This window comes from Typopeltis vanoorti, chromosome 23, assembly GCF_054136105.1.
Source record: "Typopeltis vanoorti isolate ZY-2024b chromosome 23, IOZ_Tvanoo_1.0, whole genome shotgun sequence".
In the NCBI taxonomy this organism is placed as follows: domain Eukaryota; kingdom Metazoa; phylum Arthropoda; class Arachnida; order Uropygi; family Thelyphonidae; genus Typopeltis; species Typopeltis vanoorti.
In genome coordinates this window covers 64,389,388-64,408,161 of record NC_143571.1, presented here as the reverse complement: position 1 = coordinate 64,408,161, position 18,774 = coordinate 64,389,388, and the positions used below count along the sequence as shown (strand labels likewise).

Sequence of the window (18,774 nt, the reverse complement as noted above, 5' to 3'; positions counted from 1 at the left end):
ATGGATCATACTATGAAGGAAAGTGGTATTAAACCATCATCATCATCATCATGGGGGTGCTTAAGGGTCAATGCTGTATAACTGAGAGGAGACCTCCACATAGCCTTTAAAGGAATGCAGAGAACCGACCAGGGCTTCTGTCCTAATGTCCAGTCCTCACCTTCTCGTGGTGCACCCTGTTGGGTATCTACCTGGATACTGAACGAACGAGGATGTGCTGGCAATTTGGGATTTAGCCGACCAAATTGTAATTCTTAGTAGCTTAAACAACAATATTAAATGATGGTACAACATGATAGAATTTCATGCCGGCGGGAGTGTCGCCTGGTTAAACAAGGCCTCCGTTATTTTCACCAGGTAACCAGCGAAAAATCAGCTACTGGAGCAAATCTGAAAAACACCCCAACTCAACAATATGAGAGTTAAAGATCAGTACTATCAACATAAGAAGCCTGAATGGCAAAGAAATGGAGCTAGCTGAGGAATTAGATAAGTACCAGATCGACATATTAGTGGTGACTGAAACAAAAAAGACAGAAACTGGTGGGATCTTTCTGAGCAATAAATACAAAATGTTATATTCAGGCAAGGACAATCAAGGAAAAGAAGGAGTAGCCATTGTATTCAACAATAAATATGAGGCCAAGTTTCTTTAATGGCAGGCAGTCTCAAGTAGAGTGATGCGGGCAAATATCAGAATGGGAACTGGACAATGAGAATTATTTGTGCTTATGGTCCCACACAAGGTTCTACTAAGGTAGAAGTAGAGGAGTTTTTTGAGGCTTAAGAAAAAGCAACTGACACAATGAAAAATGAAAAGTTGGTCCTTTTTGGGGATCTAAATAGCAGAGTAGGAAATGATTGTGAGACATACAAAATTATATTGGGATAATTTGGAGAAAAGAGCAAGGCTAATAATAATGGCAAATATTTGTTGGATTTCTGCTCAAGGCATGGACTGGTTATTTTCTAACACTGTGTTCCAACATAAACATGTGCACAAATTCACATGGAGAGAAGAGGCTAGGAATACGAAAAGTCTCATTTACTATGTTATTGTTGATAGTGATGTTTTCTCCCTGGTGCAGGACACCAGAGTGTACAGAGGATTTGAATTTGGAAAAAATTCAAAGGATAAAATTGAATTTCATATTGAAAAGAATAACATGTAAGAAAGTTTTAAAGTGAATAAAAGTTGAGCAGCTCTCAGATGAGAACTGTAGACTAAAATACATAAAGATTATTGAAGAAAAGATAAAAGAGTTTGTGAACAGGAACCAAACTTTAGAGATTCAGTGGCAAGCCTTGAAGAAAACACTGTTTGATTCAGCCACAGAGGCATGTGGTGAGGTTGTCTGCAAGGATAGAAAAATCAGAACTATATTGTGGACACAGGAAGTTAAAGAGGCAGTGAAGGAAAAGAAAAAAAGCATATCAAAAGTTCCTGGCAAATAAGTCAGCTTGTGCTCTTCGAGAATACAGAGACAAATGTAAGAAAGCTAAACACCGTGTAAAACTAGCTAAACAAAAGTCATAGGAGCACTTTGGCAAGAACATAGAAAATAAATATCAAAAAGGTTGCGAAATATTTTGGAGGTTGTTGAAGAAGCTTATAAAAGGAGGAAAGAGTACTGTAAATAGAACTAGAGATGATAAAGGTGACATGAAAACTGTAGAAAAAGATATCCTTGAAGTATGGAGTAATTACTTTGAGAAATTTTGAGAAATTGCTAAATGAAACAACCAGTGATAGCACAGTGGTAAAAAACACTCAACAGGCATACAGTCAGGAATACATATCCATACTTGAAGTAGAAAATGCCATCAAAGGCTTAAAATATGGAAAGGCAGCAGGTGTAGATGATATCCGACCAGAAATGCTGAAGTATGGTGGTATAAAAGTCTTGCAGTGGCTGCACATAGTTCAGAAAGCCTGGAGAGAGGGACGAATTCCCGATGATTGGAGTAGAGCTCTCATAGTACCCGTATATAAAAAGGGAAATAAAACTGAATGTGAGAATTACAGAGGTATTTCCCTACTGAGTGTTCCTGGTAAGATATATGCAAGTGTACTTGACAGACGGTTGAGAAGAATTGTGGAAGAAAAGCTTGGTGAAGAACAAGCTGGATTACGGCCAAATAGAGGCTGTCAGGATCAGATCTTCACTTTATGACAAATAGTTGAGAAATCATGGGAATGTAACAAAGATCACTATTTGAGTTTTATAGATCTGAAAAAGACATATGATAAGCTGCGAAGAGAGAAGCTATTCAATACCCTAATTTAATAACAGTTAAATGGTGTCAATGGGACATTATATGAAGCAATACTTAGTCTTTATTTGAGTTGTAAGTCAGCAGTTAGAATTGAATGAAGTACAGAAAGATGGTATTCATTTTGAATAACATCTATATTATATATTATATAATGAAGTACATGAAGATGGTATTCATTATGAATTGAATCTATATGGATCACATTATGAAGGAAAGTGTTATTAAACATGATATCAAAATTGGAGATGTTAATATCAGCTCTTTGCTTTATGCGGACGATGTTATACTTATCAATAAATCCGCTACGAGTCTGCAAGATTCACTGACTAAATTGAATTACTGTTGTAATAGATATGGTATGAAGGTCAGCAATAAAAAGACAAAGACAATGAAAATAGGTAGAATCATTGAAAATGTCAACTGCATTGTGAATGGAGAACCTATGGAACAAGTAAAACATTTCAGCTACTTGACCACGATTTTTAGTGAAGATGGTAAATTAAATATGGAAATAGACAACAGAATCAATAAAGCTGGTATAGTAGGAAGTCAATTGAATAAATTCATATAGAATAAGAGAGAAATTAGTCGGAATACTAAATTAGCTGTATACAAGCCAGTGTTCAAACTAGTTTTAACTTATGGATCTGAGAGCTGGATCAGAAGTAAAACACTTGACCAAAGACTAGAGACCACAGATATGAGAACGCTGAGAAAGATTACAGTCTTGAACAGATGGCATCAATGGCAATATCATATTAAAAATGATGTTATTAGGAAAGAACTTGAGATTGTCAGCATCCAGGAATACGTTAGCAGAGCTGATCTCAGGTAGTATGGTCATTTAAACAGAATGAGCGAGGAAAGATTGGCAAAACAAGTGTTCTCTGTCAGGTTGGCAGGAAAACCACCCAGAGGAAGACCAAGACATAAATGGATTGATGTGGTACAAAGTGCCGTAGACAGCAGAAATATGAGATCTGATAATATTGGAGTCTTGACAAGCAACAGACTGATCTGGAGGAAAATTGTAGATATGATGTTAGTAATGATGTAAATTTTTCATGTGGTACTATCATATCCTGTACATCCCTTGAGGGTATATGGCAGGAATTTGATGATGATGATGATGAATATTTTTTATTTTGTTTTTATTTTTGTTTGCATGCCACTTCTTTACCCTTATTTGAATGAGAGGTAAGAGAGCTATTTCCTTCTTTAAGTAATTCACTATAAGTAGTTTTTATCAACTTTTGAATGTTTCTCTGACATATTTTACTGTCTATATGGCTGACAGCATCTTCAGGAAAAATGTGTAACACAAACAAAAATACTCAAATGTTTCTGACTTTTGCTATTTCTATAAATTGAAAAATACTGAATTGATAGTTTAATCATGAGTATCATTTATGATGCTCATGATTAAACTATCATCATGCACTACATTGTTGTGAGTAAATGTAAATCATGCAGTACATTGTTGTGTAAACTGTGTATGTGATTGCTGGCACAAGAGAAGTTTTGAATGTTACATACACTAATTAATGACTTTGAAATGTTATGAAGTAAGTCCTTGCTTTCTATTTAGTGTGCCATGTGAGCAAACATATTCTCCTTTGAGTAAGGCATGGAGGAAGTGCTAGTCTACCATGTGATGTTCTTTGAAGATGTATGATGTGAGGCTGCCTTTTCTTCTTTCCTGTTTTCAACATTGCCACATCATCATCACAAACCATAGGTGCAGCACTCGTAGGTTTCATTGTAGCATGACTTAATTCTTGAAGAGTTTCCCCACACCAGTCTTTAATATTGTCAGCCCACTCATGATGAGGACGACCTCTGACATTTGTTCTGCTCATTAGACCAAACACCAATGACTTTAACTTTCTGCCACTTGACATTCTACAAATATGTCCAAACAGTTTTACTTTTCTTTGTATGACTTTTTGAAATAGAGTTGTTAATAATTGGTGGATTTTTATATAGAGGATATTCATAGATATTATGTTAATATTAATCCTACCATAGAGATGATCTCTGTTTCTAACAATTATTTTTAATTTTATTTCCGAGTGTACCTGTATGTTATTATATACACAAGGGTTCACTCCAATTGATGCAATGATCTTAACTCTTTCTTTCAGAATCCAAATAATCAGTGACTCAAAACCAAAATACAAAATAAACACATTTAATATAACAAAAACAATATATATATACACTTCAAACAAATATTACATAACTAACTACAAATTAATTGGATCCAAGGCCTTTTAAAAATAAACTTACACTTAAGGCTAGACTAAACACTTTGTTTGCACAATCACAAAATGTTCATAGCCAGTTTCCTTCTCTGTCAAGGCCCTTTTTCGAAGGTATGTGACTTTATTCTTCATTTTCACAGGATCCTTTTTCCATCACTTATGTAGCACACATTAATTCTTCCTGACTTAATTCTGTCTCTTTTCTTCAGTAGAAATAATAGTCAGATCCGGCATCCTTAATACAAATGAAACTTCCTAATCAGAGTTTTCTCAAACATTCCTTTAGAACGTAAATAGCAAATTCTTCTTTTATTCACTAAATCCTTATTGACAGTCTTAACTCTTCCAATTAAAAAAACTTACAGTTCTACGATTTCCTTTTCCCTGACACCGACGATGCATTGATTGCTGTACATTTTCGAAAATACCTGGAGTTTCCCGGATATTAGCAGCGCTGATGGCTTTTCTTGCCACGGGTTCCATGTCAGAGGCAACAGGCATTTCGTATACCATGGCTTTAAGGGTCCCCCACAGAAAGAAATCAATGCTCGATAAATCAGCTGAGCATGGGAGACATGCGACTGGTCCCACGCCCAATCCATTGAGCCACAAAGGACCTGTCCAAATACTGACACACAGAAATGGTAAAATGGGCTGGAGGCCATATCATGTTGGAACCACATCTGCCGACGCACAGTCATCGGAACATTGTTCAGTAAATCTGTCAGAACTTCTTTCAGAAAGGTCTGATACTTCTGGGAATCCATTAGGGGTGGTAACAGGTAAGGGCCAACTAGACAGTCAGTGATGATACCTGCCCATACATTAATGGCGACTCGTTGTGCGGCATGTGATCGCACAGTGTATGGGTTCTCATGGGCCCACACAGATAGCATTGTGGTGATTGAAGTATCCTTTGCAGGTAAATGAAGCTTCATCCGTGAACAAAATACAAATTGGAAAATCCAGGTCTACTGCACTTTTCTGCAGAAACCACTGCACGAATTCCACACTTCAAGGATAATCTTCGGCCATCAGTAACTGCACCTGTTGCAGATGAAATGGATGTAAGGACTCAGAGTGCAAAACCCGCAATGCACTGGATCAAGATACTCTTATAGCAGAGGCAACGACACAGTGCTTGTCACTGGATTATTGTCCATCACATGCAACACCTCCTCTTCCATTGTGGGATTTCACATCGATCGTGGCTGCCCACTATCATGCCTGCGATCCCCGAATGATCCATAGTCACACAAATTCTGATGCAAATGTGCAAACATTTGGTGATGCGGTACACGTTTGTTTGGGTACCTTTTGTGATGCATTCATACAGCGGCTCATCCATTACTGTCAGCTAACCTGTAAATGAGGCGCATGTCTGCCATCTCAGCGTTCATAAAAAGACACATGTTCTTCATACAACATCGAAAGCTTGAATGAGGAAGCCCCAATTGCTCACCTGGAGCGCTGCCAAACAGTGCCACCTATCACTTTCGGGTGGTGTTTCTGGTCGTGCTTTCCTATGTGAATATGGTTGATTTTGATGTTCTCTACCTCCACTCATCAAAATTTGTATGTGGAATTTTGAACTGCCCAGTATACATATATATATATATTGAGAGAGGGCACTGGTGAGCCAAGTGCTGTAGACGTGTCTAAGAAGAGCTCCTGATTGAGATAAGTTATTATAGGAATAATTAAGTATATATTAAGTATTACATAGTACATAGTATTGTTTCCTTTAGTAGTTTAACGTGTCTGGGTGATTTTTTCAATTCATGTGTTTTTTGAATATTTTAACAGTAAACTGATAGATCGATTATCTGGGCTCAAGGCTCCCATAAAGAGGAACATAAAGATTGCGTCCAGGTCGCCATTTTTGTCAGAAAATCTTAATTTAAAAGACTTGATTCAGTGTTCCGTTTGCGAAATGTATGCATCGAGGAGAGCGGTTGGAGTCTGGTTAAACAACAATTGTGGAGTGAATGTGTGCAAAAAGTGTAAAGAATGTGAGGATTTAAAGAATGTTTCAGGTCGTGTGAGTGATATTATATTGTCGAAAGTGAGAATCTAGATAACAGCGATATTCGAGGTATGAACGAGGATGTTTGCAAGGTAGTACATGATAGCTGTGAGAGTGGCATTGATAGAGTGAATGAAGTTAACCATACAGAAACATTGAATGAATCATCGGAAAATAAAAATGATGACACTGACACAATGAGTGAAATAGCTCTATTATGCAGAATGATACATAGTGTAAACCAGCAACTGGAACGTTGACAACAATCTTTAACAAGCGTACCGACTAATAATTGGCAAAAGTATGGTAGAAAAAATAAGGGTATGATAGTGAGTGTAAACAAAATGAAAGAGCGTGTATTGTATGGAAATTCCCTAGTAAGAGGTGTGTTAGTTGAGAGTTTAACAATATTGTACCAACCCGGTGCGACCGTAAAGAATGTAAGTGAGCCAATTAGGATGCAAAAATAGCGGGTGAAGGAATTGATAGTGGTAGGTATTAACCACTATCAATTCCTTGTAGGGGTACAAATGATTTGAAAGGAAATAAAAAGGCTATGAGTGAGAATGTGAAGGAATTGCTTGAGGTAGCAAAAGAAAAGAGCGAGAGAGTTAGGATGGTGAGTCTGTTGCGACGGCATGACAGTGAAGAGTATAGAAAGAGAGCCATAATTGCTAATGACTATGCATGAATTATGTTTGATGAGTGGTGCGGAATGAGTTCGATGGGCGAAAGGATTTATATAAAATGGATGGATTACATCTGAATGGATTTGGTGTGTGGAGACTTGAAAAGATGTTGTCGAATGTGGTGGAAGTGAAGTTACAGAACCAGGGAAACTAGAGTTATTAGGGTGGTGGGGGGGGAGTAGATTTGCAGATTTTAGGGAGACAGTTGAATGTGTGAATGTGTGTAATATGCCCAAGCAAGTAGGAAAGACCATGAATCAGAATGGGATAGTTAGTAAAAGGCATCAAAAGAGGGATGGGCAAATCGGCTTCTTCAATTCATGTATACAAATGCCAGAAGTATTAGGAACAAGAGGGAATAATTTTTGGCCTCGGTTGGCACTTCCAGACCACAGGTTATTGGCATTAGTGAAACATAGCTGACAGATGATGACACAGCTAGTGGGATTGAATGTGAAGGGTATGGTGTGTTCAGGAGCGACAGAGAGAATAAAATGGGGGGGGGGGAAGGAGTGTTATTGATGATAGCTGATGAGCTACAGCCAAGAAGAATAAAAGTGGAACTGCAGGATAGAGAAAAGAGCACGTTTGAGGCTATTTGTTGTGAGATTGAAATTAGCAGAACTAAATATACAGTTGGGTGCTGCTATAGACCAGGTAATGGAATAGATGGCAGAGATAGTATGCATAATCAAATAGAAGAAATGAGTAGAAGGAGGGTAATTATTATGGGAGATTTCAACTATGGTAACATTGATTGGAAGGAGGAGAGGACACATGGGAGGAAGGAATTGAATTTTATGCAGTTATTAAGGGATAACTATCTGCAACAGCATGTAATGGAAAATACTAGGGGTCAGAGAGTGCTTGAGCTGGTAATTGCATCTGAGAATTTGACTGTAAGGAATATGACCACATTGCCACCAATTGGTGAGAGTGATCTTTGGGTCTTGACTTGGGAGGTGGCTAAAGGTGTGGAATTTACAATTAAGACAGAGTACGTGTGGAATTAGCGAGCTGGTAAGTATGACAAGCTTAGGAGATTGATTGGTTCAGTGCCATGGCATGTACAACTGCAAGGGCTAGAAGTTGATAGTGCATGGGAGGCGGTAAAGACGTGTTTGCATGAAGCAATGGCTGACTGTATACTTAGATAATTCTAGAGTCCGAATAATAAATCAAATAGGGGTTAAATGGATGAATAACACCATTAAGCTTGAGCTGCAAAAAAAGAAACAACTATGCAGGGAATTCAAGGAGAAAGGTGACCTGCAAGCACATGAACAGTATAAAGCGTAGGCCAGAAGGGTAACGAGTGTGGTAAGAAAAACAAAAAAGGATTATGAAAGAACATTGGCCATGCAACCTAAAGAGAATCCTAAACAGTTTTTTTGATATGTTGCAAGTAAAGGAAAAAATGTATATGGCAGAATGATTTTAAAGAATGCCGATGGTAGGGAGGTATACGAATCAGCTGATATAGTTGAATTACTGAGCGAGCACTTTACAAGAATATATCTTCCAGATGGTGACATTGCAGAAATGAATGAACCAATAGATTATACGGGAATTGTGGTGAATGAAGTGAAGGTGAGTAGTCTATTGCAAAACCTCAATGTCAATATGTCTGTGGGATTGGATGGTATACCAGCTCATGTCGTACGTGAAGCGGCTAAAGAATTGTCAGTACCCTTGACGATTTTGTTTAATTTGAGTCTAGGGTCTGGGTTAGTACCGAGGGGGGTGGAAAGAGGGGAAAATAGTTCCACTGCATAAAGGAGGTTCCAAGACTGCTGTTGTAAATTACCAACCGATTAGCATATCAGGAATCGTTATCAAGGTCATGGAGAAATTAGTCAAGAGAAGAATACAGGACTGGATAGATGAAAATGGGATACTGTATGGGGGACAACATGGTTTTGTGAAGGGTAGATCATGCCTCAGTAACTTGCTCACGTTTTATAACACAGTGACGGCTGAACTGGATAAGGGTAATGGGTTTACAGTGATTCTACTGGACCTTGCCAAGGCCTTTGACAGGATACCACATCTTACTCTAATCAGTAAACTGGAGCAGATGGGGATGGATATAGGGTTGGTGAGATGGATAGGAGGGTGGTTGATGGAGAGATACCAGAGAGTGGTTTATTCAGGAGTGGAGTCCAAAAGATGGCTTGTGACTAGTGGTGTGCCGCTAGTCACAAGCGACTAGTGGTGTGCCGGTTCTGTTCTTGGACCACTACTGTTCAATTTGTTCATTAACGATATAGGAAAGGATCTGAGAGGAAGTGTTCATTTCTTTGCTGATGATGCAGAGTTGGGTAGAGCAATAGTGAATGCACAGGATGTCAAAATTTTGCTGGATGATTTGGATAGTTTGGAGAAGTGGGCTAGGGAAAATGGATGTCAATTTAATGTGGCAAAGTGTAAGGTTATGCATTTTGGGGTGAAAAGATTAGCAGCAGTATATCACATTGGTGGAACCACACTCCAGGAGATTGACAAGGCCAGGGATTTGGGAGTGTTGGTGGATAGGGAGTTGAAGTTTAGGGGGCGCATCGCAAAAGTGGCTAAATCAGCTCATCAAATCACTTGGTTGCTGAAAAATACTTTAACAAGCAAAGACAAACAAGTTATTGTTCCTCTATATCGAGCCTTGATATGACCCCATCTACACTACTGTGCCCAGATATGAACGCCAGATAATAGCAGGTCTGTGGAATGAACCTTATGAGAACAGGTTGAAGATTTGTGGGTTGCAAAAATTGGTTGATATCTCCAATCTCAAATGATATCTCAAAGCAATATAATATGACAATATCCAAAGAAAAAACAAAAATAATGGCATTCAAAGGAGAAAACCCAATAAGAAGTAAAATAGTGATAGATAATAAAATACTAGAACAAGTAAACACTTTCAGATACTTGGGATGTGATCTATCATACGAAGAAGAAAAAGACATAGACACTAAAATATCGAACTTTGTCAAAGTAAATGGCATAATAAACAGTATATTTAAGCCATCCCTGGTACAAAAACACACTAGAATCAGACTATATAATGTCTTGTCAAAACCAGCTCTACTATACCGAAGCGAAACATGGACCATGAAAAGGAAAGATGAAAAACGAATTCAAACAGCAGAAATGAAGTTCCTCAGAAAAACAGCTGGATATACCAAGTGGGACCACAATACAAATGAAGAAATCTTACAATCCCAAAAAATCAAACCAATTAATTACTACATAAGACAGTATAAACAAAAATGGCTAGAACATTTAAATCGAATGGACAACAGCAGACTACCAAAAATATTATACAGATACAAAATAAGTGGAAAAAGAAGAATTGAAAGACCAAGAAAGAGATGGCATGAGACCGGAACAGGCCACATGGCCTATATTCCATGTTAGGAAGAAGAAGAAGAAGAAAAATTGGTTGATAGGCAGAAAAGGGGTGATATGATTGAGACATTCAAATTACTGAAGGGTTTCTATAGGATTAATCCAGAAGATATTTTTGAGAATAGGATTGGTGGTGGGAGGACTAGGGGTCATACATGGAAGCTGGACAAGAGTGTGGTTAGCAGGGGTGTTAGAACTAGGTTTTTTACTTGGAGAGTGGTGAATGAGTGGAATAAGCTGCCAGAGTCTGTTGTGGGTGCTATGACCGTGAATGAGTTCATGGCGAGGTATGATAGATACTGTGTGAATGTTGAGTAGATGCTCTTGACATGATGGTTGGACCTCCCTCGATGAGTCTGTCGACTCCTTGGAGTTGCCTGAGATGATAATAATAATAATAATATATATATATATATGTATATATATGATGGATACATATATACAGGGCTTTTTTTTTTGAGCCGGAACATGTTCCGGTAAACTTTTCTGGACCGTTCCGGCTGAAAAAAAGTCCTGTATATATATATATATATATATATGATGGAACAGGTTTACTCAGCTGTATGACATAATTAGCAATGCGCCTTAATCACCCACCACTCTCCGCGCAAAAAAAAAAAAAAACACTCTACTTCCTAACTTCCTGATCGTATCTTTCTTGTGAAAACCTCAGCAACATTAATCTGGTAATATTCCCATACCAACTTCATATCTTCCATCTTATTCGTTAGACTCTGCAGTCTTTCTTCATACTGAACATTTTGGGACCAGAGTCGCTCTAGTCATCTGTAATCCCTTTCCAGTATTTCTTCATCCTTATGAAAACCAGATGACCAAATCTGTATAGTAATTCATATGTATCCTGATCAAAACCTTATATAACGAACCATAATATTCATATTTCCATATGTCGCTGCCCTCCTTGTCATTATTGTAATCTGCTGTGCTGTCCTCACAATTTGAACAGTGTATCCCTGAAAGCTTAGATCCTTATACACCATCACACACAAATTGCTTGTCTTCTCAACTTCCTCTAAAATTACCACACTAATTGTATACTCTGCATTCTACTTTGCTGACTGAATTTTAAAATGTTACACTTTGCAACATTGAACTGGTAACCCCACTTACTTGCTCATTCACACAGTCTATTCAACTTCTTTGTAAAGCCACATCTGTTCTACTCCTCATAGTATGTCCCAGTTTTGTAACGTCTGCATAGAGCTGCATGTTACCATTCAGACCTCTCTCAATATCAATGTATGAGTTGAACAAGAATGGCCCCAAAACAGACTCTTGGGACACACTGCTTGTGACTTTCCTCTTCGGAGCTATTGCTCCCCTATACACAGCTTGCTAATATCTATCAGACAGCCAGTCTCCAGTCCAGTGCAATAAACTATCCAACTCCCATCTATTCCAATTTAATTCACAGTTTCTTGTGTGGCAGGCTATCAAAGGCCTGTGCAAAATCTAAATATACTACTGTATATGCATCTCCCTTATCCAATGCATATGTCACCTTGTTATAATAAATAAATAGATGACCGAAACATGACCCTTAGCAGCTCATGCTAAGCTTTGATATGTCAGTCAAAGAGTGTTGCTGATTTCAATCTAGTTTGGAATCTTGATCCTCACTAACCTTTCTAACACTTTAGCCACAACTTTAGATACTCAGATTAGCCTATAATTCAAAGCCTTAGTTCTGTTACCTCATTATGAAGTGGCACAGTTTTGTCCTCTTTCCACTCCTTTTTGAACTTGCCCAATGTAAGACTTGTATTAAAATGGTATATTAAACCTGTTGTTAACTCCCTGGAATATTCTATCAAAACACATCATCCCTACAGCCTTATTAACATCAAGTTTATACTCATTTCTCCATATACCTCTTACTCACTCACTGTCAATCCCCCTCCCCCTCCATCCTCTAGTTGTATCCAAGTTCTGCCTAATGTTGCGTTCACAAAGATGAAATACTTTATGAATTGCTCATTTAATATCTCAACTATGCCCTTAATAGTAATTATCATTCTATCATTTTCATCAACGACTGCCAAGTTTCCGTACTTGTTCTCTTTTCTGCTGGCCACATATCGAAAGAATCATCTGAGATTTTTGAGATTTTAACTACCTCATTAGCTAATTACTGCTTGTACTGCAAGCAGTACAAGCAGTAATTAGTTCTAATGAGGTACAGTACAAGCAAGTACAGTACTGCTTGTACTGTACTTGCTCTTAACAAGTGACTCATCCTCATCTGCTCTTTGTGTTGTTCTTCGTGCAATTGATCGATTTACCACTTATCTTTTGCTACTCCCTAATGCTTTCTTACAGATTGTATGCATTACCTCTTCACTCATCCATTTCACATATACCTTATTTGATTTCCTGATCCTTGTAATATATTCAGACTGTTCTATCAGATGGTTCTAATAGCACTCAGCAACACTGATCTCCTTTCCATCCAGTTCATCAGTCCATGTTATACAGGGAGATTATAATTAAAGTTTACTTTTTGCAAGGCTATAACTGGGTAACTGCTCAGCTGAATGATTTAATATTTAACATAATGGTGTGTGCAGCAGTGGAATTTTATTTTGCCCATAGGCAAAATAAAGTGGGCCATGTATTGCCCTAGCGGGCAATACGTAGTGCTGCAATACCATCGTGAGTAATTCAAAATGCCACAAAATGTAGGGTACACATGGCACAATTGTGGTTACACAACAACTTGTTTGTTATGCTGTCCTCCGTTGTCCAATGTGCAGAAATGGCAAAATCACATGCTGAACCATAGAACATAGAGTTTCACTCAAAATGTTGTGGATATCGCAATTCGTAATGCCGGTCTGGAGGCCTACTGAGTTGGCTATTTGTCCACAATAAACAATGTTTTTGAGATATCCCCACAGCCAAAAGTCGCAGGGGTTCAGATCTGGTGAGTGTGCTGGCCACTTTGTACAAAAATGGTGGCTGATGATTCTGTCCTCAGTCAAATGTGTCTGAAGCAACTGCTTGACAGAGATGGCGATGTGAGGAGTGGCACCATCCTGCATAAAAACTATTTGAATACAGACACTGTTGAAGTGTTGAAATCACCTGATTTGCAAAGATAGGTACATATTGCTGGTCATTAATAGTGCAGATAATGAGACCAGCAGGACTGAGCTCCTCAAAAAAAAAAGAAAGGTCTGATAATGAATTCTTTTGTAAAACCACACCAAACACTGACCTTCATGGAATCTGTTGCACATCATGTGGGTTTGTGGTTGCCCAAATTCTGCACTTGTCTCATTCACAGCACCATCCAGATAGAAGTGAGTTTCATCAATCCAGAAAATGTTCCATGGTCAGTTCAGTCCAAGCAGGAAACTGCAGGGCAAATGTTTCTTGTGCATCCTGGTCAGGATTAAGCAGTTGGTTAACATGGGAAATCTTGTAAGGATAATGCCACAGAATTTGCCTTACACCTTTGTGAGCCATGCTTACGGGTTTATTTAAAAACCGTGCAATATGCCATGCACTACTGTTTCCTACATTTGCCATCCTTTCTTCCTCTAACACTGTGGCTACTTCCTCCACTGTCTGCCATTCAATAGGCTTCCATCCTCTGATGGGTTTGACATCTAAAGAACCTGTCTCTTCAAATTTCCGGATCATTTTACATAAACCATTTAATAAACCGTGCTCAGATTTGGTCACCTAGGTTTCTTCTTGATGGGGAGGAGGTGGAGAGGATCCAGAGGCGAGTGACCAAAATGATAGCAGGTCTGTGCAATGAACCGTATGAGAACAGGTTGAGGATTTGTGGGTTGCAAAAATTGGTTGATAGGCGGAGGAGGGGAGATTGAGACATTCAAATTACTGAAGGGTTTCTATAAAATTAATTCAGAAGATATTTTTGAGAACAGGGCTGGTTGTGGGAGGACTAGGGGACATCCATGGAAACTGGGAAAAAGTGTGGTTAGTAAAGGTGTTAGAGCTGGGTTCTTTACTTTTAGAGTAGTGAATGAGTGGAATGCGCTCCCTGAGTCTGTAGTGGATGCTGTGACAGTGAATGAGTTTAAGGCGAGGTATGATAGATACTGTATGAATGTCAAATAGTTGTGATGAATATGATTTGGGGCCTCCCTCGATGAGTCTAATGACTCCCTGGAGTTGCCCGTAATAATAGTAATAGTAATAATAGAATTCGTGTTTCCTTTCACCTCCCTACTGGCCGAGGTGCATGAAATAGTGAGACCAAATTGCACTTCTTATCCATGTTATTCAATAGATGTTACAGAATCATATCCAGATTTAGCTGGACATCTATAAACATTGTGTGGCCAGTTGGGGGGTTAATGTTCTGAACTTTCACAGCGATGTCAAGGCTGTTATTTTGGTAAAAGGACTTCATGAGAACTGCATGATTCTTTGATAATGGTGACATTGTGCTTTAACATGTCTGCTCACACGCAATGAGCTGATGAATTTCACAGCTGTCTGCTTTTATAGAAGCTTATTTTGAACCTTACTTCATTGGGGACATTTGTCATTTGCATAATGGTAGAGTAGCAGCATTTCTCTGCATACCAGGAGTATCATATATAATTTACATGTATTGCAGCACCATGTATCACCCTAATGGCAAGTTTTAGAACTAACATTGGTTTTTGTACAAAATAAAATTCCATTGCTATACACATCATCATGTTAAATATCAAATTCTGCTGAGTAGTTACCCACTTACAGCCTTTTGAAATGTGAATTTAAATATAATCACCATGAGCCTGTGTAGCTCAGTGGATGTGGTGCTTGCACACCATGGCGCTTGGCCGCACGAAGGAAGACTTGGTTTCAAAGTCTAGTCGGCGACTAGAGGAAATTTTTCTAAGCCTTTTTTCGACCGGTTCCCGAGTTAGTCTATCTCTGGCACGGGCAAGCGGGTTTTTCGTCCCGTAAACTCAAGAAAATCGAACCGTAGAACCCACGTTATTTTCAGACATTAAATATATTGTGTTATGGTTAGGGACCACGAGATGGCGGCACATTTGAGTCGTCTCTCTTCACTGTTTACCGCTTAATTAGTGATAGCCTTGGGCCATCTATCTCTGATTGGTACCAGTGGAGATTGAACTGCCCACTCAGTCTCCAAAAGTTAGATAGGGCTAAATGGTCTTGCCTACTCCCTGTATACGGGAATAAAAAGGCATTAGCTGATTTTTTTTTTATTATATAATCACCATGTAAATGCAAGTTTTTCATAAATACCATCCTTATAGTTCATTCCTTTCTCACAGAAGTCCTCTTGGCTGTCCACTACCTCGTTGTTGACTTCATGGCCTCCCTTACCAACTGGTGAAAGATTTGACAAACCACTGATATTAACATCTTTTGATGAGATGATTAAATTGAAGATCCTCTTGGGCCCCTCTGTTTTGTACTGTCTAAGGTTTATCCCATAAAACTCAAGAAATTCACTCTTTTCTCCCCAGATACCATCCATTCATTCTATTCTCTATTATTGTAATTAAAATCATCCATGATGATCACCCTTTTCTTTTTTTGCTTGGTTAATTTACCTATACATTTCCTCACTGCTCTCCACATTGCCAGGTCTATAGCAACATCCAACTAATTATTTCATTCTCTCCATCTCTACCTCACACACACTCTTTTTCTCACTTACCTGTCATGTCACTGCCTCAGTCACTTATCTCATTCTGTGTGTAGGAAAATATACCTTGTGCACCTTACTTCTCATTTACTATACCTCTAGTAAATGAATCTCTATACACCACTCTTGAATCATTCATTACCTCCATGACTATTTCTCATTCATTCCTCATCACTCTTACTGTACATCTACAATTCTCCTCACTTCACTTTCATCTCTTGCCTCATATTCACTCACTCCTTTTTCATATCTTAAATCATTTTCTTTATTGCCATGCCCACTACTTACTGCTATTTGCACTCTCTTTCTCACGGCTGTTCACACTGGCTGTCTTGCTGTCAGTCTCACACTGTCTTTCTTATCATCAGTCTTATACACTGACTTATTATCAGTTGCACTTTCTTTCTCACCATCAGTCTCATTTGCTTCCATGTGTACACTCATGGTTTGTTCTCTTTTTTTGCCCTGCTTACATTTAAAGAAACATCATAGCCCATGAGCATGTCCTGCATATCCACACACTTGCTCACTTCTCTTATTTAATTTCCCCCACATTGACATATATATCCACACTGCATACAATATTCATCTGTTGTGCTGATCTGTGTATCAACTTCACTCTGTCATTTTGTTTTAGATCAGTGAATCTGCTCACACACTCACAGAGAAATGCACAAAAACGAATGACTAAGTTACACATAGATGCAATTGAAAAATTATTTAATTAAGATAGATATTAACTACAAATATTTTGATTCACATATTGTGGATCATCGTTAGTGTAATATAGCTGGAAATTAAAAAAAAAACAATGAAGATATATGGAAGATGGAATCTCTCCTTACATGCAGTTGCAAGAAAGCCAGGTAAACTAATATTATTAGGATCATTTGAAGTATACATGCATATGATTTTTTAAAAAAAAACGAAGCATATATGTGTATGTAATAAAAACATATAATTAAATAGTGTAGGTCTTAATAATAATTTCCCATATTTTGGGCATGGAGAATCCATCATCTGCTTGGGGTAAACAGGCTAGTCTGTTTGCCCAAAGCAGAATAACCTGCAGTTGAATGAGACTGAATAGACTCCAGATGGCAATAGAGATGGAATTTATCTTTTGTAGATGGTATCATAGAGCTAATTGAATTTATAGTCTTGAAAGTTGTGGAAATATTATTATAAACTTCTGTAAGGTATGAGAGATGTGCTCTGGGATGCCTTTAATGTACAGGATAGCAGCAATTTCTGTGCGAGTCTCTCTTCTAATAAAGGGTGGAGAAAAACAGTTGATAATCTTCTCTACTGTTTTCAGAATGTAATTGTTAAGAATATCAGTTGTTTTAATTGTAGAAATTTCTCTTTGAAATAAATCAGATGAAGAACAGATAATATGAGCTCTGGAAAGAAGACATTTAATAATACCATATTTTTGTGATTAATGAGCTGATGTCTGATATCTATATCATCCTGATGAAGGAAAGTTTGCTAAAAACAGATCCATAGTAAAATTGATTCTGTGATGAAGTTTCTTGATTTTTTTTTTTTTTTGTAAAAAGATGTCTAGTTGTTTGCATAAATTATTTCAAATAGTAAAGACATCATCGATAGAGTGAAGCTATATCAAAAGTTTTGGATTAGTCATTAAAAATTTTGTTTTCTTGTAGTTGTTCTAAATAGAAGTTAACGAGGATATTGGAGAATCCCATCTCAATATCATCATTTGTTGATGAAGCTTTTGATTCCAGCTAAATATCCAGAATTCAGGATGAACTTGAAAAGGCTTAGAATATTAATATAATTACGGCTATTATAGCCTGTTTTTGTTTACGAGTGTCCCTTATTTTAATACATTGGCTAACATTACTCAAAAAAGGGGTATATATATATATATATATATATATTTTTTTTTTTTAGGGCATTATGGGTGAGTATAGAAGGCAATATGGCAGAATAAAAGAGGTGGAAAAAATTTTGTACATACCTTGTTTTTGGTTCTATGATGCTTTCCAATTCCAAGATCTTGCTGAAGGTTGTTTATAAACGGGGGGGGGGGGGGTGCGTTTTGACGTGGGAAATAAGATTGGAAACCCGGGTTACTATTAATAATATATATATATATTATTTTGTTTAGGGCCACATTTTTTGTGGGGAGGAGGGGGGAAACAAAGGGGGAAGAATATCCTGATGTGGAAACTGGGACAGGGGTTAACGGGGTGTGGACCATTTCGGATGTCATCTGACTGTAGGTCTAGAATATCCCATGGAAACTTAAATGATAAAAATTCTATGTTATCGGCTAGAGGAGCATTTGTAAAAAGTGATGCTATGTCAAAACTTCCTAGTAAATCTGTGGAATGAAGTCTCATTTTTAATTTTTGATATAAATTTGCTTGTATTTTTAATATGAGAAAAGGAATGTCCAGTTAAGGGGGAAAGGAGATT

General features: G+C 37.8%; 1 protein-coding gene across 4 annotated transcripts in view; it reads left to right on the top strand.

Moving 5' to 3' along the window:
• Nucleotides 1-18,774, top strand: part of LOC150093914 (unhealthy ribosome biogenesis protein 2 homolog) — a 393,653-nt gene that overhangs the window by 228,364 nt on the left and 146,515 nt on the right. The gene's annotated exons all lie outside the window — the stretch shown is intronic.